Source organism: Heliangelus exortis, chromosome 13 (genome assembly GCF_036169615.1).
Source record: "Heliangelus exortis chromosome 13, bHelExo1.hap1, whole genome shotgun sequence".
Classification (NCBI taxonomy): domain Eukaryota; kingdom Metazoa; phylum Chordata; class Aves; order Apodiformes; family Trochilidae; genus Heliangelus; species Heliangelus exortis.
The window spans coordinates 4183065-4206060 of record NC_092434.1 but is presented as its reverse complement, the minus strand read 5'-3'; the positions used below and the strand labels follow the sequence as shown (position 1 = coordinate 4206060).

Here is a 22996-nt window from a genome sequence, read left to right as displayed (position 1 = left end):
AGTTCCCACACTGGATGAAGGCAACTCTCAGTTTTAAGATTTAAAGACAATTTGGTAAGGATCAGTTTCACAGCAAAAAGAATTGCTCCATGAATAGCCATTAATTAATTCTAGTTTAAGGTATTGCAGGGGGTGCACTCTCATCAGAAACACATTAGCACAAGATGTAGAGTAGGACCAAATCCCCTTCCTGCTTCTGGAACTGGAAGGACTGACAGCTGAACTAAAAATAAAAAACTAGCTGAGGTGGCCATAAAATCCATTTCAATAAGCTAGAACCAATTCAAAGAGTAAGGGAGACTTCACCTCATGGTGCATATCCACACACACTACATACATGTTTAATTCTTCTACACACATTTAATTCTCTTAGTTCTTCCCAAAAAAGCCCACATGCAATGGTTTACAATAACAAATCCTACTGATTTGCTTCACAAGTCTTTGCAACACTGAGAGGTTTCAAAGCCAAAGGCTGAGCCCAGCCCCAGACAGGAGTTAAAAAAAGCCACAAGACCTCTGAGCCTCACACTGGCCTGTTTCACCAGAAAGGTGATGATTTAAATCCCCTAAATTTCACACAGAGTAAATGAACTGCTGAAACTTGGTCTTTAACCAATACTTGGAGCAGACACCAAATTGCAGGGTCTGAGATGAGAAAGGTTCATCCAGAGGACACTGCAACAGGTCTGGGCCCAAATAGGTATAAACAACCCAAGTGAGCTGTACAGCTGCCTCATTATTATACTCAGATGGCCAGAAACATATTTTATGTCTTGATGATGCTGTGCACAAGGGGTTCTCGTGCCAGTTCTCTATTGTTATGTGGCCATCTTAAAGAAGAACACATCTTTAAAAAGTTTGAAGGCAAGAAATAAAGAAAAATCAAATTAAGATCCTGCTGATAGTGAGTTTATGTTAATTTTCATGTTTCCCTTGAATCAGAATGAGCAAGATTTATTTTTGTAACAGCTGGAGCCTTGAAGATATTTTCTCTCTCTCTTACTCAGTGATATCATGAGAGCCACGTGCAATGAACTCAATGAATTCAGGCATCTGAAGGACCAGAGAAGGAGCAGTGAAGATGCTTCTGCCATCTCCCCTGGGTGGAGTGCTCTGCTCTGCACCCACTGGTGAAAGCACTGCCAGGCACAAGTACAGATAGAGCCCTCCCCACCTTTTCCTTTCCCACAAAGTATGTAAATACCTAACAAGGCTTCCAGGGAGCAGCAGGTTCACACCACATATCCCAGAGCTTGCAGCTATGTCCTGAAAGCTCCAACAACCCTGCTGAATTAGGAACTTCTTTTGCACTCAGCAGGGAATTCCTCCCATTGATTTGCACGAGGGACACAAAAGACTTCACTAAATTATTGATAAATTTCAGTATGATTCTACACTCATTTGAGGTCAACTTTCAAAACCTGTGATTAAGCCATCAAAATCTAGTTAACTAAGAAACTGCTTTTGCTGCCACATATAGATTATTTCTTAATATGCATCTTTAAGGCTTTATTTCTATTAATATCAATGCTTGCACTAGAGTTTCTGCTGCCTTCTTGCTGTTGAGAAAATAAGAGGCTCAAGATTTTTTTTCTTCCAATAGGAAAGCACAACATATAAAAATAGCTTAATCAGATCCTAGTAATTTTCAGGAAGTCTCCAAAATGAGTAATTAGAAGCTTAGTGTGGTCTACCAGATTACCTATGTATTTTTATGTTTAAATAATGTTGGTGGATTACCCTACATTAACAATATAATACAAATTAATGAGGCACTCTAAACAAGAGTCAGTGCAATACTATTCTTTTCCTTAATTGCATATAATCTTAGCTTAGCTCAGTATAATACTTGCTGCAAACAATTAAATAGAATGGTAAAGCAGTTCATCAAACTTAAGGAAGATCCATGCCAAGTATTCAGACCGCTTTCCCCTGGGGTTAGAAGTTTAAGATCAGAATAATACTGAATCATATCCAGACTTGTAGCCCCATTATCTTTTCCTTCTTTAGTTTTTAGACAAAAATGGATGAAGAAGTCTAATCTCTAGATTTTTATCAAGGAGTAAGAAATGATCCATCACTTGGTATAAATCCACAGTTTCCCTGAAGTCAATGGAATTGTATTAATCTACTTTAGCCAAGGTCTGGGCCATTACTTTTATCTATTCAAAGCTAAAAGTACCAGATAACAATCACTTAGGGTCCCCCTCTCCAATTCATAATCAGCACATCAAATGCTTGTTTGATCTTGAAGAGATTTTACACGTTTTATTGGCATAATAATTTGATACTATTGAAAACATTAATTGAATATGAGCTTTCTTCTTTTTCCATCCTAATTCAGCTATGCTACATAAGTGCATCGCATGTACTCATAGATCTAAAAATAATTAATATCTAAGAGGGCTGTTGGGAAAATTGTCTCAAGTGATCATTAGCCATATCTCACCTGCCTAGAAATATCCTAGAAATAGCATTTATTTCCATCTTTAAAAGGGGCTGGAGATTGTATGAACCATGGGTGCCACATGAGGATGGAACAGAAGCTGGTAAGTCCTAACAACAGCCACTACCTTCAAACTATTCAAGTGCTTTCAAAAAGTTCTCAGACTCTTTCCCCATCCCATCTAGAACACAATTCATCTCCATTTGACACACATACTCATCTTTCTCATCTATAAACAGCACTGATTTCCAGAAACTTCATTAGAGTCAAAGATTAGGAGGTTTGCAGAGGGGCTTAAAAAGGCAGGCAATGGTTAGCAAATACCAAAAGACTGCCAAAAGAAGTTTAACAACCTTTGTTTTTCAAGGATCATTCTCCAGAGAGGCCATTTTACTCAGGCAAACTTAGTTCTGTGAAAATACTGCTTTTAACAGTGGGTACAGAGCAAACAGAGGAGTAGCCTGAATACACAAAGTACATTCCAAAAGCCTTCCTTTCTCAGAGGGAATAACTAATTTTACCAGCTATGTAAGAAATTTAAAAACATGCTTACAATTCCTGGGAGCAGGTCATCTAAAGCAACAGCCCAGAGTCTTAATGCTCAAGCCAAAGATCTCCTGATGCCACCTTCCTCCCCTGCAGACTTCACTCCCATCGCAGCTACCAAAAAGAGGCTGGCACCTCAAATTACCCCCTTTATACCCTTTTTGCAGAGGCTCATTCACAACAGCTGAAGCCAGCATCATCCTATCACAAGCCCCCTGGCAACAATTTTGGTGATAACTGACACCTGTGGTAGATATTTAGTTCAAGGAGAATATTAACCTTTGCTGTGCCAGGGATTTAGCCCCGGTCTCTCTCCATCTCAAGCACACAGAACTATTCCAAGGGAAGCAGCCTGTTCCTCATTAGCAATTTCACAGAGTCCGAAAATAATGATGTGACAACAAATTCAACAAAATTTGCTCTAGGGCACAACAAGAAATAGACAAGATTTCCATATTTTTGGAGGACAATTTACTGTACTTGAAAGAGATGAATTCTATCTGTTTACATTAACCGCCTCACTATTTGGTCCAATTATTCCTACTACTTCAGCAATCATGTTATGCTTGTTCAAGAAGAAAGAAATAACAACAGCTTATCTTGTTGAGAGCAAAGAACAAACAGTAAAAAATCAGTGGATGCACTTAAGCACTACAGTTGTTGCTATTGTGCTAAAGAGATGATTCATGTTCTCATAGCAACTAGGGTGAAAGAAAAATGCTCTTCTTCTGAAAAGGATTCTGTTGTAGTGGTTAAAGAACTCTTGAATAATCAAGCCAAATGGAGAGGGGAAAAAACACTTCACTATAAAATTGTATGCACTACACTCAAGGACATGTTGATCTCTACATTATATCGATCTTCATACCTATCTCAGTAAATAATCTGTCACCGTTGTATGGTATTAAGTGAAGACAAAAAAGAACAACATCAAATATCAGGAAGTGCTTTAAATAAGGTGAATCTTGCAGCCAACAGATGTGACAACTGAGTGTTTCTCAAGATTTGCTACAGGAGGAATCTGTGTCACACGTTCAAGCCCAAATGCTCTTCAGTCGCAGCCGTTCATCCAACTGATTACTACCAGCTCCTCACAAACTGCCCCATACATTCTGCATTCACACGGCTAACTGGTCACAAACAGCAAGCACCAAATCCTTTCTGGCACTGCTGTCATGCCATGCTCATGTGTCACTTTGCTGTCACTGGAGGCACATCACAGTCACAGCACATTGCAGGCAGGAGCGACAGAGAAGTTTGAGGGGACCGTGGTCACGTTCAGCTGACTTCATGGTTTCAGTGCACTGTGATCTTGTCCTCACTCATTGAGGTTTACACTGTTATCACAGTCAACATAGATCACAGTTTGTGAGTACATCACTGTCATGTTTTATTCATGCTGAATATGCTGGATTTTTTCCTCCCATCCATTCGTGGCAAAACGGCTCTCACAAAGCACTTGGTGAGCTGCTATAGGCATGGAGGGCAAGCTTGTCCTTGACTTGTGCTTCAGTGATCTCCTTTGTGACAAACTTTAATTTCAAATAATGACCAGGCTGTGGAATTAGGAATCAGTATTCAGGAGCACTGACAAGAGAGAGGAGGTTTAATTTCCTGATACATGTCAGCATAAGAGCAAGTGAGACCTCGACCAGGTAGTATCAGTTACCAGCACTACCTTCTGGGGATGTTTTGCCTCCCAGCTTTATTCTCCTCTTTCAGCATATTCCTCTCCTTCATCATCCTCCCATCCTCCACTTGCTTCTTTTTCCTTCTTCACTTCAAGAACCCTTGGTTGTCCCCTGTGCTGGAGCTGTGTGTGACCAGCACCATACAGTAATAGCTGCTTCTGGCAGGGCCAGCTCAGCCCAGCAGGCTGGAGGCTCTTTGGATGACAAAAAGCCAGAAGAAAATTTATTAAATCTCTTGAACTGAGAGTTGGGCAAAGAGTTACTGTAAAAAATAGTAGAATCCCACCCAAATGAGGGGATTCCAGAAATATGCCTTTTAATCTTACCAAGGTATGTTCCACATTATCCCTGTGAGGGAGGATTCAACTGGTAGCCAACAGCTGGCTGCAAGATGGGCTGCAGCCTTTAATGTTTATTTATTTCCTCTGCAAATTTGTGTTGCAATTCTGTAGCCACAAAGAGTTCTGTAAGCGACCTTTAATTAATAGTTTCATCCAAGTAAGCTCAGAGTATCTGCCTCGTTAGTAACTTGTATTTTGAAACTAAAGCCATATTGGTAAATTCTCCTAAAATTTTCTCAGCACGTTTTGACAGCTTTAATACTGGGAAGTGTGGTGGTAGCAGGATATCAAGAGATTATTACATTGTTTCCTTAAGCTTTCCAAAGCTTTTTAGGAATTTTTTGGAATGCCCTATGCTTTCACCACCCTCTCTCTACATCAGTTGGGACTTTTGACAGAGAAGCACAGCTGGGTATCAAGGAGCACCAGAAGATGCTGGATTGACTCAGACACCAATCCCAGTGGAATAAAGATGCTATGGCTGCTGCAAAGTCCTGCTGGCTAAACACAACTGCAACCTCAACACCAAGCCCCAGAGCTCCTGGATGTGCCATAGCAATCTCCCCTGGATGGAGTCTTTGCTGTGGCTGTTCACTGGTCATTTTTCAAGACAATGACTTGAGCAGGTGTCTTTTCCAGAGTTTTCAAGGTACCCAGAGATATTTCTTAGCTGACACACAATAAAGCATTGCCTGGCTAGGCAGAGATTTAATTTCACTAAAGATTTTTTTTTAAATAAATAAATACATATATATATAATATATATAAATATTGAATATATACAAGTATCTAATAAAGAAATATTCCTCTGCCCTGTTTAGAGTCATGTTGAAAAAACTAAAAATTTCTGCAGAGACTGGGTAGTCACATCCCTAAAACTGCCTCAAACCAAGATTAACCTGTGCCTTACATTCTTCAGCTTAGTTCCTCTTTTAGCTTTCTTGTTCTAGCCCATCAGGCAGTCAACTTTGCTTTTAAATTACACCAAGGATATATTTGTTGCAGTGAGACCAGTGCAGAGGTGGGGAGCATTCCTGACATGAACTTTTCTCCACTCCTACAAGGTCTGGGAGCTCGTACTCATGTGGAGAACTCAAAGCATTTTTCCCTATATACAAGCACTACAGAAATAGGCCAAAATGTCTTGTAGCTAATTTTGGTTTCCAGAAAAGTTAAGCTGCATGCATATGGCTCTATTATGATTAAATGATGCAGATCTAAGTACTCTGAGTTTACAAAAAGAAAATGGTTATGAAAGTGACTGTTTTCACTAGCTCTCTTTGCGTGCTTATAACATAATTAACTGGAGGACAGGCTTGCCCTGGCACAAGTCAAAAATGATTTAAACAGAGGTCTTTCAAATTAAATGTTTGAGAGCCTGCTTGCGGGTTTTCTGGATTTCAGGAGGGCAGATTCACATGGCAGAGTATGCCGGGAAGCATGGGAACAACACAAGAAATGCCCATTTCTCACAGCACCTCTATGGCTTGTCCATTCCTGAAGCAGAACAGCAGATGATTCATGAGGCCAAGGGTGTTCTGCAGCACAATTTACAGTCAGAGTTGGTGTCACTTCTTGACACAGCAAAGAGAAACTTTAAAATAGCATAGTTTGGTCCAAAAGAAAAAATAATCTCTGGTAGCAGCAAGCTGGCTTTCTGGACTCTCTGCTACGTCCCCTTGGATGTCAGAGAGGTGACCCCATGTAGATCCCTGCTGTATTTCCAGCACACTTCAGCACCAATAACTTTGCTGCCCCAAATCACTGTGCTGTGGTGATGTATTTGCAACCCCACCAACATCTGCCCGTGGCAGCTTGGCTTCACCTTGTAGGGTAACTGAGAGATTTTACTCTGAGCTAGAGGCAACTGGATGCTGGATGAATTAGAGCCCAGCACAGACCGGAGCTCTTTTTCCTTTATCACAGCAAGATGATGGAAGCTCATTCACTTGGACCCATTTTTTCCCCCCCTGCCAACAGTGCAACACCTTTTAAACCAGCAACAATTTTCTTGCATGTGCTGCCTTGTAGTTTAAAGCAGGCTTCTGAGGAGCTTTTGTCAGTGTCAGCATCAGTATATTACAGTGCCTGCCACCATCCATGCCAAGCTAAGCCAGGGGAGACATTCCTCCTGGAGACTCTCCATGTTCAAGGGGTTTCTCATGTCTAGTTGAATTTACGGAGGACCAGCATAAATTATCCTGGATGGCTTCTAGGGGCAGAAAATGCTCTTGAAAGCTGTGACCCCTTTTGCCTTAAAGATGAACCCTCAGATGCTCATTTTGGATACAAATCAGATTTACTAACATGGTAGCACCACAACAAAAGCAAAAGCTGAAGCTTGATAGCAAACATGCCCTGTACTTTTTCATATTATTTTCTTTCTTTCTTTCAGTGTTCCAAGTTATTAACATTGTGGTAGGGATATGATCCAAGTCAAGGTGAATAAGAGTTACTGCTGCTGAAACAAGTGGTTCCCAGGCTTCCAACATGTTCAGACCTTTGTGTACAGAAAAAAAACAAACAAAAAACAACAACAAAAAAACAAGCTTAGATTTCAACCACATCAGTCCCTTGATAGATCACACTACCTAGTGTCTGCCCCAAGGAGGAAGCAGAAATGTGTTGCTGGGGGCAGGGATGGTTTTGTTTCTCAAAAGTTGCAGATGGTGGTGTAAAAAACCAAAGCTTTGGCTTGTATGCAGCAGACCTTCCTGGTAGACCCTACTGGAGGAAGGTACCATGCCTTACAAAGGATAATTTCTCCGGGAGTTCACCTCTTGCCCTCCTTTCCTCCAGAACAATGTTGAATTCATTGCTGAATGCCTCTGGCAGAACCGAGTCACATTTCTGCTTGGCTGCCCCAGATCAGATCTTGAGTGGCATGGATTACATGGAGTGCAAGCAGGAAACGTAGTGATCTTCTGCTTTAGCCAGATATATCCAGACCTGGAGGTCTGCTGCAGCTGTGTCGACAATTCAGTAAGTGGCAGTGCCAGAAATTAAATACAGTATTGCTCTTTTTGGCTGCCAAAGTAGCTCTAAGGAACCATTTACACTGTGTTCTGCAGAGTCCAAAATGTGGGAGGTATTGCCCAGAATGCAAATGAAAATGTGACTTCAGAACTGCACGCTGGCAACCAGCCCTCCCACTGCAAACAAAAAGGGCCAAGACCATTCCTAGTATGAACCTAGGAAGGTTGACTCCCCACTGGCGTGAAGGAAATCTGAAACAAATCACAACCATCATTCAGAAACTCTGTGTCTACAATCAGATCTGCTGTCCTTCTCAGAGCTGTGGGCTGCCTAGAACTGACATGCAGTGGGCTTTCAGAAAGCCATCCATCTCTTATAAACTGGGTACCACCTATACATCAGGTGCTGTAGCTATACATTGGGTTTGAGCCACAATATAAAAAATGGTGAGCCCGTTCCTCATCATTGCTTCATGACAAGTTCCTCTTAGCCCAACACATAATCACTCGGAGTGAAGGAAAGATTCCCACAAACCATGATTTAGTTTTCAGTCAGACCCCTTAGAGATACATTAATTTTCGACTTGTTTTCTCTTTCACATGGTTTTCACTTGGACCACTTCAGTCCTTAAGGATGGTTTGCTTTCCATAAGGAATATATTTCTTACAAAAACAGCCTGCTTCTCTCTCCATGCACTGCTCTTACTTTGGACATCAGATTTGCACTGTTTCTCAGAGCTATTTCTATTCCTCCACAAGTTACCCTTTAACAGAAACATTATTCCAAAATGCATTGCTCTCAAGTCCAGTAGGATTATCTGGTGGATACAATACACCTCACCATGGCATCTCATTTTTATGATTCTATGAAATATCATATTTTTATGAATTATGAAAATAAGCATAGCCTCACTCAGGGAAAATGCATCTTTACATTTCCTGTTGATCTTCCACACATTCAAAAACCGTACGAGGAAAACCAATTTCCCCTTCTATTTCTTAAAGGATAAAATAGTTACTACCAGATATCCTTGCAGAACTGGAGAAGGAGTATTTCTCAGGACAAAGCCACCTGGTACATTTACTGCTGGGCACCCAGAACAGAGTTACCTCCACAGAAGTGCTCTGTTGTGTTGCCATTTGCCAAACAAGCAGGAAGCTCATTCCGTTCACCTTTGTGTCCCATTCATAAGCGAGATGCTTAAACAACTCTCCATTCCAAGCTGTCTCCCTGCCTAATAAGTTCTTTTATTGACAGCTTGCCAGCAACAGCCCTAAAGTCAGCCTGAGAACATAAATACAGCCTCTTGAGCTTGCCTCAGTGTGGTAGAGGACTGCCTTCAGTACTGTCACAAAGCTTTAATGGTGTGAACTCGGAGTTCGAGTACTACCGAGCACTCCAGCGATCAACACCCACAGAACGCTGCAGAGAGTTTCATTCCAAAAGTATTTTAGGAACCCTTGAAATCAGAGGCTTTCTCTCTGCTCTGCAAAAGCTCGTTTTGGAAAACAATTTAGACCATTTTTAGATACAGAAACATTGAGATCACCGATAACCCCACTCATGGTGTCACTCTCCTGTTGACTTTGCTTCCACAATGTCACGCTTTCAAGCCGCCTGCCTCTGCTGTCCTGAGGGTCTCTCACCTTTCCAAAACCCCTCTGAACCCCCATTAACATATACTAAAAGCAACATTTCCTGTTCCAGCTCTGTCCTGAGCACCTCCAGAGATGGAACATGTCTCACCAGCCTCACTGCCTGCTGGGTATCATTATCCTTTGATTAAACCTCCAGCAGGCTGGAGGCTGCCCTGGCTCGCAGCGAACCACAAACCAGGCTGGCTGGGGCAGCTCCTGGACAGCTGCTCTTTGGCCTCCCCATGCTTGGGAGTGCAGCTCATTAAAACCCCTGGGTCACAGCTAGGAACTCAGAACTTGTTTACTCTGTATTTCTCCCTCATTCAGAATAATAAATTGATTTAGAAAATTAGTGCCTTGTGTCCCATTTGTGCTTCAAGGTGTTTGCTGGCTTCAAAGCACTGTGCTGCAGCACACGAGGCTGCACCCACTGATAACCCACATGTCCCCTGCCCTACCTCACACAAACTTTGGGCTTTAGGACTGGCCTACATACAGAAGTTGCAGTAGTTAAACAGTTTTTAAATTGATCTGAAGAAATGCAAAAGCCTGTGCAGAGGAAAGGCTACTGGCTTGCAACCATCTCATACAAAAATCAGATAATTACTGGTTGATGCAGTTATTATGGTAACTTCCTGATTTGCAATAATTTTATGTAAGCTGGTTATAAACCAATTTAAGTGTGTCCAATGAGAGACATACACTGGTTTAGCTAAGTGGATTTTGCAGCTGAACTGATGCTACTATTGTGCCTGGACAAGCCCCCAGGCTTGTGCAGCCTGTTTCCCCATCGCTTCTGTCTGCTTTCATTTACACCAGGACTGTAAATGTTACCAAATCCTGGCAGTACAGCTGAATGCCCACGCAGAACAAGTGGAATGTTAGCATAGACCCAGATTTTTAAAATTTTTCTGTTCCCAAAGAAGAAAAACATTAGTATTTTATCACACAGTATGTAACTCTTGCTGACCAGCCTCCTACGGATAGCAGCCAAGCGTAAGAACCATTATAGGAACAAAAACACAGTCTCATATTTCAGAGGCAAAGGATTGTCATCTCCAACCACATAGCCCAGCACATATCTGGATTAATTTTAAAGAAACTGAGGTGTTACCCTCAAGTGAAGCCAGACAGAACTAAATGCAGTATCTGCAAGTGTCAGGAGAGCAATTCCCTGGCCCCATGGCAGCACACAGGCACTGTAAGAGAGGGCTGAGAAGCTGGTGCACAAAAGTACCTTGAGATGACTTCCACTTGCTCCCCATCTCAAACTTTCTGAAAGTTTTAGCATTGTGCAAATTAACACAGGTTGTATCTCTGTGGAGCTGCTCTGATCTCAGCTATTCACTCAAGCCTTAGTAACATTGTCGTGGAGTCCCACTGGAGCATGGGGCTCCTCCCAGCTCATCAGTCTTCTTGATCTTACTTTACATGACTGTGCCATCTCCCCAGGCCACATTTCCTTCTGACCCATGGAGCATTGCTCATCAGTTCTGAATTAATAATCTCCCACTCTGAAAACCTGCTTCTATTAATAAGAACAGATTTGTCTGAGGAGTAAAGATGCAGATGATACCCCCCTGCCTTCCCCATCCATCGAGTTACCAACAATTCAATCCAATAGATGAAATCCACACGTTTGAAATGACCATAAGAGCTTGCCCTTAAAAATATTTCACTTTCTGTAAACATGTAGGGAAAACCCAATATTTTTATCTCCAATGAACAGTGTTCTGAATTGGATTTTTAAAGTTCTGCCATAAAAAAACCCAAAGCCACTTTTATCAGAACATTCTGGGAATTTCCTCATCAAAGTTTTACATGGTTGAAAAGGCATTTCTCATCCAAAACCAAACACTTTGCAAAAATATTTCAACCAGCTTAAACAGTAATACAGTTTTATAGGGCACAGATATAGGTCCAACATAATGATGTATTAGTATGTTGAACTATCACTGGTCTGTGATACTACAATCTCTTAAAAGCTTGTAGCATTTTAATAAAAAGTGAGGCCTGATTCAAAGTAAAGAGAAAACCCTTAAGCTCAGAGAAGACATATATAAACTGACAGACCAACTATATTATCTAAACTGCTGTTTTATAGCTATATTATGCACTCAATCTAAAAAAAAAAAAAAAAAAGGAAAAAAAAAGTAACATAAAAAACTGTATAAAGATAAGGCAGTAGTGAGGGGTGGAGTTGTGCTTTTTTTCATTAGATACATTCCTTGATTCCCCTGCCTAAAATGCTGCAGTCAGCAGTAGCTTAATTCTAAGTTATAATTAGGGTTATGCATTAAACCAGGACTCTTGAGCATGTCTAACCTAAAGAAGTTCAATGCATAAATGAAAAACAGACCTGTGGCTGGCTGACTTGGCATCAACCATGATACCAAGATATAGTAACAGAATAAATTTAAAATGAAAATTAAATGTGGTCATTATAGCTTAAATTGATGTCATATTGGCCAACTGTTTATGGAAGGAAAATTTAAAGATAAGCATGATTTTGGAGGAGGCAGTGTGCCCTGATACACAGCAGCCTGCTGTGACTTGGGGTGCATTTTAAAATGTTTTAACAGTAAATTTACAGTCTGCAAAAATTATGTCTTCAATTTTTTTTAAGATTAGTTTCCCCCAAAATATACATGGTATTTAAACATACAATGGCATGGTACAATTTAGCTAATGAAAGACTATTTTAACTTTGGGAAATCTGGTTGCTTCCCAGCAATGGTTATTAACACCAGCAAGTCAGATTTGACCAGATTTCCAGGAGACCTAACAGCCTTACAAAATGAGGTGAAAAACCCTGATTAGTAGGATATTACTGTGCTTTCTATTTATTGTATTTTGTATTTCTGACACAAAAGGTGGAAAGCCTTGTATCAGTAGGGACAGTTTCCTTCCCAAACTGCACAAAAGAGTAAACTGCAGAAAGTAACTTTTCCAGCTTTGTGCATTTCAATTAATATTTCAGTTGGTGTGAAACACATTATTTTTGGATGTTTCTAAATGCCTTTAAGGTACGAAGATGTTTAGCAAGAGAATGCATTTTACAAGTGTGCAGCTTAATCTCATGCAAATTAAGTTTTAAAGCATGGATTCGCCATGCTAATAAAACCAGAAGCACACAAAGGTAGAACTGGATGTGAGCAGTGGTTGAGCATCATTTGCATGTGCCTTGCAGCTGGGGGATAAACCAGTATGTACCAAGTGCCTCCCTGCATATTGGGAAGAATTGCCACAACCTTGCTTGTCTCTGTCCAGGGCAAAGGAGCTGAGAGCAGCGAGGAGAAGGCAGCCCCTCTGCTCACCTCGGGGTTACAGCTCCTATCACACTGAACACATTCCTCTGGGCCTTTAAAGGTCTGAAAAGAAGTGTGAGCTTCTGTGTTTCTGTGCAAACCAGGCACAAAAAACCAGTGGGAATACTGTTCTCAAAAGGTGGAGGCTTCTGCTTTGTTCTGGTGTGTGTGTTTGTTCAAGGTAAAAACAGGGTGCTGAGCCCTCTGACAGTGGCTCAGCCACTTGCATGTGGCTCGTTCAAGTATATAACCTAATGCTTAAGCATGGGCTTAGTTTTAAGCAAAAGCAGTCCCTTTGAAGTCATACCATAGGAAGTCATGCTCCTAATTTTAAAACACATATTTAAGTGCTTTACTGGACTGAAGTCAGAACGCCTCACTTACAGGATCCAGCCTTCAATATGTAGGTTTAGATCTTAATTTACAGACTTGATCTTAAGGAATCAGGTTGTGCAAAACTGAAAAAACTTGCTTTGCTATCACATCCATTACCCTTCTGAATCCTTTGGGAACACATACCCTGCAATAGGCCCTCTGGACATGCCTTTATGCTGGCCTGTTGCAACCACACTGAAAAGTTGGCCAAACTTGAAAGAATAAAGCCATGATTTTACGTGTGTGTATATATATATATATACGTGTGTATATATATACACACACACGTGTGTGAGTGTGTACATATGCATGTCACGCATGCATGTGTGAGTGCATATGTATCAGCTTAAGAGGCACTGAATTAGAGTCCAACATTTGTTTTTGTAAGTTCTATTGATTACATCAGTGATGTTTCCTAAATAATTAAAGGCTTGCTTTGATCTTTGATTGTAGGCTTGGGTTTATGACAGTTAATGTAAGTATCTTTAAATGATTCCATCCTACACTTACCTATTATGCAGCCTCACACGGGGTCATTGGCGTTCATCTGACAAGAGAATGAGTGAATTCAGGAAGCAGAACTAGCACGAAACCATTCAACCAAGGAGAGGGGTGAGTTTCAGTTTCCTGCCAGTTGAAATCTCTGAATTGAATCACCGTGAGGTCAAACCATCCCCAGTGCTGACAAGGTGAAGCTACCTGAGCAGGCAGGTGGGGAGCAGGGCAGGATGCCACAGCCCTGCCAGCCCCACTGCAGCAACACCTTCCTGCTCCTGAAACAAACCCTGATGCAAAATAGCACTTAACAGGATTCTTATGCAAAATAACCCCTTTCCTTAACAGGGTCTTGTTTCCAGATACAATTGCCAGTTAAAGAGATAGAAGAGGTTAATCATCTCCCAAACTGACTGCAAGCAGCCTAACAAATAAGCAAGGATCACCCAGAGGCCCTCAGCGCATGTAAATCAGCATCATTTCATCAAGCTTGGAGCTTACACCATCCTGCACTCACTCAGGATCTAAAACCGAAATCTGTAAATGAAAATGATGCTAATTACAGTTCACCACAGAGCAACACTGCCTTAATTTTAAGGAAATGAAGGAAACGGGCTTGCTACATGACAGCCGATATCATATTGCCATACAACTAACTTAAAGTTGTATAAGTTAGATTATAACTTTTGAAGAAGCAATTATGATTTTATTGCACCCACTCTGCTGATGATTAATGCAGAGAGCCTAGGGGAAAATGCATCCTATCATTTGCTAACATGCACTATAATTATGCATACCTCTCCAGGTACTGTAATTTAGGACTTAAAAAGCAACATTCTGAACGAGGACTGCTGCACTTGTAAAACATTACAGATGTGTTATCATATAAATGAGGTAGCTTTGACATGATAGTGTTCTAATAAATCCTCAGCTAAGATTTGGAGACAAGATATGTCAAAAGCAAAATCCAAACTGTCTCTTAATCTTCTACATAAACTGTTTATTTTTTCTGAGCCCTACAATAATACATGTGTCAAGAAGGCTTTGATGGTTTCTAGATTAAAGTACAGTTGGGTTGGATTTTTTTTTTTTCTCCTTTACGGGTCATCTTGAGAATGCTCATTTTAGTTAAATTAACTCAGCTATTTTCAGGGTTTAAATGTGAAGCAAAATAAAACCGTTTTCACCAAATTGGAAACTTGTGAGATGAACTTCATAAATAACAAACTTATTTCACTCCATTTCAGTGAAAGTTCTTAAATAGCTAACACTGAATGATATTCTGTCAGCTGGAGAGCTTCATTTAAAACCATTTGCAACAAATCCAGAAGAAAAAAAAAAAGGAAAAAAACCCCACCACTCTGTATTCAGCGAGATGAATTTATGAATCCCCCTCAACTAATGTGTATTCTGTTTATTTTTTATTTATATCACAGTACTGACTTAACTGATATCTTAACCAAGACTGGGGCCCCATTCTCCTACACAAGAAACTGGAAAAGGTGTTTCCACCCCCCTGCACAGTTCAGTTTCCAGCCCAACCTGTCAAAGCAGAGAAGCTGGGGAAGGAACTAGTAGAAAAGCAGCAATATGGAAGGCCCATTCACAGGTTAAAAGCTGGGAATAAAACCTATTTCTGAGTGCAATCTGTATTCAATCAGGATGCTTCTCAGTGTTCCTGATGCTGCCCAGTTATATGTGCCTCATCACTAGCTAAAACAAGATTTGCTTTCCATTTTAAAATACCCTGTACAGAACAGATCACACACACAGAGAGTCACAAAACTGTTCCGGGCTGCCCCTGGCAAAATAATAGCAGGTCCTTTTTGGCTTTTAGTGGAGCATTTCTAAAAGCTGTCTTGGTAAGCATTAGGGAAGCAAGAAAAAAAACCCCAAACACAAATAAACAGGAGAGGCAGGATTTCACACAATAATAAGTGAACAGCAGTTGCATGTTATACCAGCATCTGCTCTAATTAAGTGATGTGAGTGGTTCCACTGCATTTTGTGGTTGACTGTGCTGAAAGCCTCCCATAAGTTGGGCTGGTAGAATTCAAGATTTATTGCTATTCAAAATCAACAGCTAAAATCAACATATATCTGTAGTTATTCATTCCAACTTGCATTGTCAGCCATAATTTTTCATCAATTTCATATTTTTGGCCAAAACAACAACATAAATTTAAAAGCTTTTTAACAATGTGACCACAGAAAAAAAACTCGAGAGAGATTTTGATATACTACAAACACCATAGTTTCCAAGAGCTGATTATTTTCAGGTGTATCACACTGAAATTGTGTTATAAACTTTAAAACAAACATTTATATCTTTTTCTCCATGAATATTAGTTAACTACTTGTTTCCAGGTATGACTTTCAAGCCAGCAAACAGAAATTCTTCATTGAATCCCCCCACATGCCTGCAAGACTGAGCTAAAGCTAAGGGAGGTCTTATTATTCTTATTTCAGTTTTCTGCAAATAGTCTATTAATTGTTTGCTATTTGCCTAATCTTGCCTGGTGTGAAAGCAATAAGATAAAGACCCTTTTGTGACTTAGAACTCTATTCTTGCATTTGCTCAGGTTGCCAGTGATGTCTTTGTAGAAATCAAGCACGTTCAGCTGTCTGAGGCTCTTCTAAGAAATGTCTTGTTCTGAACTGTCCAAAATAAACTGAGTAAACACTCAATATTCACATGTATTTCAGACCCAGACACTTTTCCTAACACCTGGTAGTAGGTTCTGAAAATGCTTGCTGCTCATTTTTCCAGAAATGCAGGAATCAGTTTGCTTTGCAATCTCCTACTCGGGCAGAAATTAAAGCCAGTCTCAGTTTTCTGAATCACATTAAACAGCACTAACCTTTTGTAGGACCCTTTTAAATATCCTGTCTTGCAGAAATGGATACACTATTTTGCTCTGGTAAAACAGACCTGATTTACAAAGAAACTCTCCAGGAGATTTTTATACCATTTCAATATTCCTCTCCAACACTTTAAAGATATAACTGATGTCACTTGGCAGATACTGGTATTCAGCTTCCTTCAGCTGGAAAAAGAATGATGCTCACTTCTTGTGTAAGGGGAAAGACTGACCTCCAACCTTCATGACTGTTTTGCAGTCTTTGAGAAAAAGATGAAAAAAGCAAAACTTTCATGTGCTATTTAAATATTTGTAAAGGTGTCAAAGCCCCTTAAGTGTTACAGAGAGGTGTTCTGGCTCTTCTGAAGTAAGAAACCTGGCCAATGTTCTCCTCACCATGGTCATCTTGATTTGGGTCCAGTCAGGCGAATTCCCATGCTGGAATCATTGCCAGGAGAACACAAGCCTTTAACTGCAACATCCCTCTCAACAGAAAAATCCAAGAGGAGGTGATTTTGCCCTAAGGAAAATGTCAGCAGAGAAAGAAATAATGCTTCTGCTTGGGTCAGAACAGTCCCTAGAGGTTAGGGCAAAATCTACTGATACACGAATGAGACAAGAAACAAGAGGAAGGTGCAAGATGCAGGAGAGTGCTTGAGCTGGATCTCCAGGAGCCAGCTACATGAACAACACTGTGATGGAAACAGTTCCTCAGCACAAGCTGAATCCTTTCAGAACACTATTTACCAAAAAACCCTAAATTGAGAGATTCAGCTGTGGCAACATTTCACCTTAGATATTCTTGTCTTCCTTTAATGAAGGAAGTCCTCCAATTCTGGACTGTCATCAAGGGAGAAAACTAGATGGGCAAATGCTTCATAAGGTCTTTTAAAATTATTTTTTCAGGGACAAATATGCAAATTACAGACTTGCAAGTAGAAATAAATGTTCTCACGCTGCAGAGTGTGCCCTAAAATACGTGCATGAGCCATCACAAGATTTGCTTCTTTACAAATATGGCTGAACTTGTTCCCAGAATGGTTCCTGTTTGTTCTTTTCCCTCTTCACATTTAGTTGATGTAAATTGTAGGTTCCGTGTGCTCTGAAATGATGTTCACTTCATCAGCATTTCAGCACTGTTTTATCTGTATGTAAAGATCCAGCATCCTCACCCCTACCACCCTTCACATTTTTTACCTCAGATTCTTTATGCTTTGTGCAATGCTGTTCCAGTGACTTCCTTCTCTGACTCATCCTCACCAACTAGCACAGCAATTTTCTGTGCCACTCAAGCAGGTTCTGCACATGTCTGCTGTTGCATCACTCCCTGTTGGATGATTTAACAGCACAGCATTGCAAGGTAACCAAGATCCTCACGACAAGCTTTTGAAAGAAAAGGACAAGTAAGCAACCTTGCCTGCACTTACTATTTTTATTACCTTCTCGAGCTAAAGAAATGTATCCAGGAATGCTTATCAATTTTAATAGAGCTCCACTCTGGCTACACTAAATAAATACTGTCCTTGCTTTGTGAATTAAAGAACAAACTAATTCTTGTATGCTATAATGGTTTCCAGGGGCTGCTGGCTCTCTGGGTAGACTTAAATTGGCCTAAACGACCTGCTGAGGATCAGTGAAGTGCAAAGCTGACCTGGCCACAATTGTGTTGAGTGCTTCTTGGCTATAATTCAATACAAGACTGTATCTCCTCTTAGTGCATGGGACATATCCTCAAGACTGCTCCCATGATTGATACAGACATCTGTCAGCATATCCTGCCTAAATGTCTGACAGGAAAAGTCAATACTCACAATCATGAAACCACACAGAAGTGACAAAGTGAGCAAAATGTATTTCTTACGCAAGCTGAGATTTCCCACCTCTGTTAATCCTTCAGAACCATTTGCAGAGATTTTTTTCCAGGTGCAGCAATTAATTCAGTAAGAGGAATGAGGAAGACATTTTTACACTGCCATTAGTGACAAGCAGCTCTGTACCTAGCTTGCTTGAAACTGGCCTTTGGAAGTCTCCAGTAAAAAGAAGAAAACTGTGAAATACTGACTAATGGTGCCACAGGGTGAGTGGTATTTTAGTTCTGTCATCTTCTCTACAAGTTTATTAACCAGTTGAAACACAGAATTTACATTAGTTCTACAGGTATGGTGCTGGGCAATCAGAATCAGTTTAAGCCTCACATGGAGATTCTCAAAGGTATGTCACTGGGGACTTACTTTATTTCATCTGTACCTTCTATCCAAAAGTTTCAACTTAAATGTCTCCTTCCACAGGGAAAACAGCAGAGGAAAAACTGCAGGATGACAAGAGAATCTTTCCACTTAATAGGCAACAAACAAGAATAAATATTTTTAGAAGCATGTAGCCCTGATGAGGTTCATTAATTGCTGTGGTGTAACTGACAAAGGGAGAGCTGGAATTTTGAGCCATGGACTTCCCTTTGTTGAAGGGACAGAAAATCTTGTGCCACTACTGTGTTGGATGGTACTCACAGGCAGCATTATGTGGTATTATTCAGACATGAAGTGACAGGTAAATATGCATTTCTCTCCCCTGGGTGAAGAAGAAAAGCCACATAATCTTGTAAATACCAGTACTAAGACTGCTCTACATAACACTAAGGATAAAATACCTCACTCGGGCTCCCCCAGCCACAGGTCAGCTTCACGAATAGAATTGTAATCAGAGATGCCATAAGATGCTGTGTGAACATGTTTAGTAAGGAAATACTCACAAAACCCCAGAGCAACAACCCCAGCATTCATTGAGTGAATGTGCATTCAGGTATTTTCATTCTTTTCTTTTTTTGCCAGAGAAGAAAATCTGAGCAGGTAGCACAAGCAAAGGCACATGTAAGGAAAAAGTCCAGGAGCTGCTGTGCATTCTGGATACCAACAGAAGAGAAGGGCAGCAAGCAGTCTGAATTGCCAACACAAATACACATCTTTGGGAAGAGATGTATTAGAAGAACAAAAGGATTGTGATGTATTTTCCAACTTCATCCTTAAAAAGAAACCAAATCAAACTAAGGAAATATCCCACCAGATAATCAAAAGGTTACTTGATAATAACTTCAATTCTCACTCTGGCACACGAGCCATTCCCAGTCCTCCAGAAATCTGCTATATTGCTCTTTGGAGAGTTCTCAGAGTCCCAGCACACCAATGGAAGGTGGTTAAGTTACACAAAAATCTCTGCAGTGTTGCTTAGGAGCCAATCTTTGGAGTCTATAATGAAAATCAACATCTGTGCATTCCAGAGACTTTGAACTTCAGGTGTTTCACACTTCCTGCTACTCAATTTATGGAAAATGCAAATGAAAGTAAAGCAGATGAATGTTCTTGAACAACAGGAGGGGTTTGTCATGTTTGAAATCGCATTGTTCTGAAGGAGTGGATTAATTTAGCCACTACCCAGGATACCAAAGGTTATGCTTATAGTGAAGACAAAATAGAACTTGCATGTATTTTCATAAGGTTACATCATCAGGATAGTAACAATAAAACCAGCTTGCCGTTTCTGTTCAGACCGATTTTCAAGCAGGAGGTGCCTTGTTCTCCCCCTTTATAATGAATCAGGCTGACTGACATTTGAAATGGCAATAATTTCCCCAGGAGATGCAGCTGCAATCTTACTATTTTCTGTTCTTGCTCTCAATCTGATTTCTCTTATCCACAGTATGAGGCAGCTGAGTATAACGCAGGAAACGTTATCAGCAACAATGCTACAATTAATGCTGAAAGAAAATGAATATTTGTCTACAGAAGAATAGATTTTAGAATACCTACGGGAACTACTGTACTTTGAAAATTAAGCCATTTTGTGTGTTTATTGAAATGCACTCATATTTCTGTGGTTATACTCTGACTAGTTAACCATATCAAGGTAATAAGTGCATAGGCAGTTTTTACTGTCCTGTATTAAAGCTGTTTACTGAATGCTAAGTAGTCTAGGTCTATTCAGAAAACAGTCTATTTTGGCTGTAATCCATCTGTATGTTTCCACACCTCACTTCTTCCATTATTAAATCCAAGAACTCAAAAGGTCAAGGCAATTTCTCTTTGACTCAGAGCTGCAACTGCAGAGGACATCCCAACATGGGAACGAGTCCTACAGCAGCAGTACAGGACCAGATCATGGGAGTAGAGTTTGTGCTTTCTTACTGGTGGACATGCAGGTGAAGAGATATGATGGTTCCCCATCTTTTCTTCTTTTCTAGCTCAGGGTGCTTTTTTTTTTCTTTTCTTTTTTTCCAGTATTTAAATGTCAGAAAGTCAAACAAGCATCTCATTCAGCTCCCTGGTGAGGTGGGATAAAGAAGCAGAAGCTATCAGAACATCCAAGCCTGCAACCAAGGCCCAGACTGAAAGGTGCTATTAATAGAGAGAAATAAGCAACTAGACTTCAAACAGCTCTGGACACAATAAGGCTTTAGAATAAGCTAATGCCCCCTTGACCATCTGCATATCATTAATCAGGTCATCCAAGAAAAAGATCTATAAATATCCTATCTGACCAACTCTGAAAAGGCTTTTGATATAATCCTTCTTAAGTGCAAATGGTAGCATTCAGACCACCTTATCTGTGAGCACAAGAGTCATTTGTCCCTATAAAGCACCCAGTTGGTCAAAAATCTTTCATGCTGCATTTGATACAGAACGGAACAAACCACAGGTTACAGGGAGCCAGTTGCCACCCCTTGCTTAGATCTGTGAACACCAACAGAAGAGCAGAAGTTCTTACTCCAGAAGGTCCATGCTTCTGGTTGGACTGAGGTAACTTTCCCCACATTGTTCAAATACAGTAAAGTCATATGGCTTTTTGCCCATCCCCTTAAATTGCTACATCAGGATGGTGCTAATCCAAAATCATGACAAATCTGTGTGTGGTTTTAGTGATTCCTGTCATCCAAAGTAAAATTGCAACCTTGAGACCTCAAATCCAGCATCTCATCTGCATAACACTGAGGTTCACCCCATCCCTTCTTCCCCTGGTACCAGCAGCCCAAGTCTCCCTGTGGTTATACTCTGGGAGCCCATAGGTTTCACTCAGGGATATGCTGGGGCTATGGGTCCAGCACTGACAACCTGAAAACTGCCCGGGACCCTGCAGTACAAGAACATGAGCAAAATGCTCTTTGACATTCCTAAGCAGGACTTTAATAATGTAGCCCTCAGGCTAAATAAGTATCTTTGATCAACAGGGCACAGTTATTTATTATTCATTTGCTTCTATGCAAGAAATACAGGTCAGTCACTGAACCAGGCACTCTCACATTCGTTTTTCACTCATCTGGAGATAAGCCTTTATTTATTGGAAATGATCATAATCCCATTGCCTTCAATAGAGTTGCATGAACTGAAGTCATCAGCTAATCCATATCATAGTTACTAACTGATGATCCTTCTCAAGCAATTAAAGCTGTGTCCCTCAGATGACACACGCTTTGCTATAATGAACTCAGAGTCTGTGTGGAGCATCAGTGACCTCTCAAAGTGCTATGGGAAGACACCAGAAATCTGAGAACATTTCACCTCATTTTTATTTTGACTTAAATGTTTTTAGCAAAGCCTGAACACAATCAGTCTTTATAGAACATCTGTTTTCTGGCATTACCACAAGTTTGATTTTCAGTTGATTTTAGTGGATTTATTCTGGACCACTCCACCAGTGGATGTGCTCCATGAAGTCAGTAACACTTTAGTGGATGGGCTGATATAGTATCCCTTCTTATTTGCTGTAGTCTCTCTTTTAGGTTCATGAGCTCCAATAATCATGAAAGTCTACTTAATGTTTGCATTGTTTCCTAAGGACTACTTTTCAGTGAAGTAAGTGTGGGAACATTGTTTTAATGAAATAATATTGTTTACTACCAAAAAAATATTTAATCATAATTACATTAAGAAAGATACATAAAAACTAAGTCATAAAATAAAATGAGTTGGAGAACACAAAGGGGAAAAAAAAAGACAGAAAGGATTAAGTAGAGTCATATAAGGAATAGATTCTATTTAATGAAAATTTCCACAGTGTTCAACATTTTTATTATGGTTAATAGCACTGTGCTTCATTTTTGTCTGCAGTAATTGTGTATCCTTAATGAATGGGCACTCTTATTTCCCCATTGAGCACTGACAGAAATGAATAAACCTAATTCTGTAGGTTTAAGTTTAATTCTAGTGAAATATATAAAGCAGTTACATTTTCACTTAGCTACTAACTGTAATAGAAACGGGTTTAAGCTTTTCAGCAGCTTAATAGGGAACAAATTGGGTTTCTTTTATTTCTTTTTTTTTTTTTTTCTT

At 40.2% G+C, this 22996-nt stretch overlaps 1 long non-coding RNA gene across 1 annotated transcript in view; it reads right to left on the bottom strand.

Moving 5' to 3' along the window:
* LOC139801964 (uncharacterized) overlaps positions 1-22996 on the bottom strand; it is a 193557-nt gene that overhangs the window by 128334 nt on the left and 42227 nt on the right. The gene's annotated exons all lie outside the window — the stretch shown is intronic.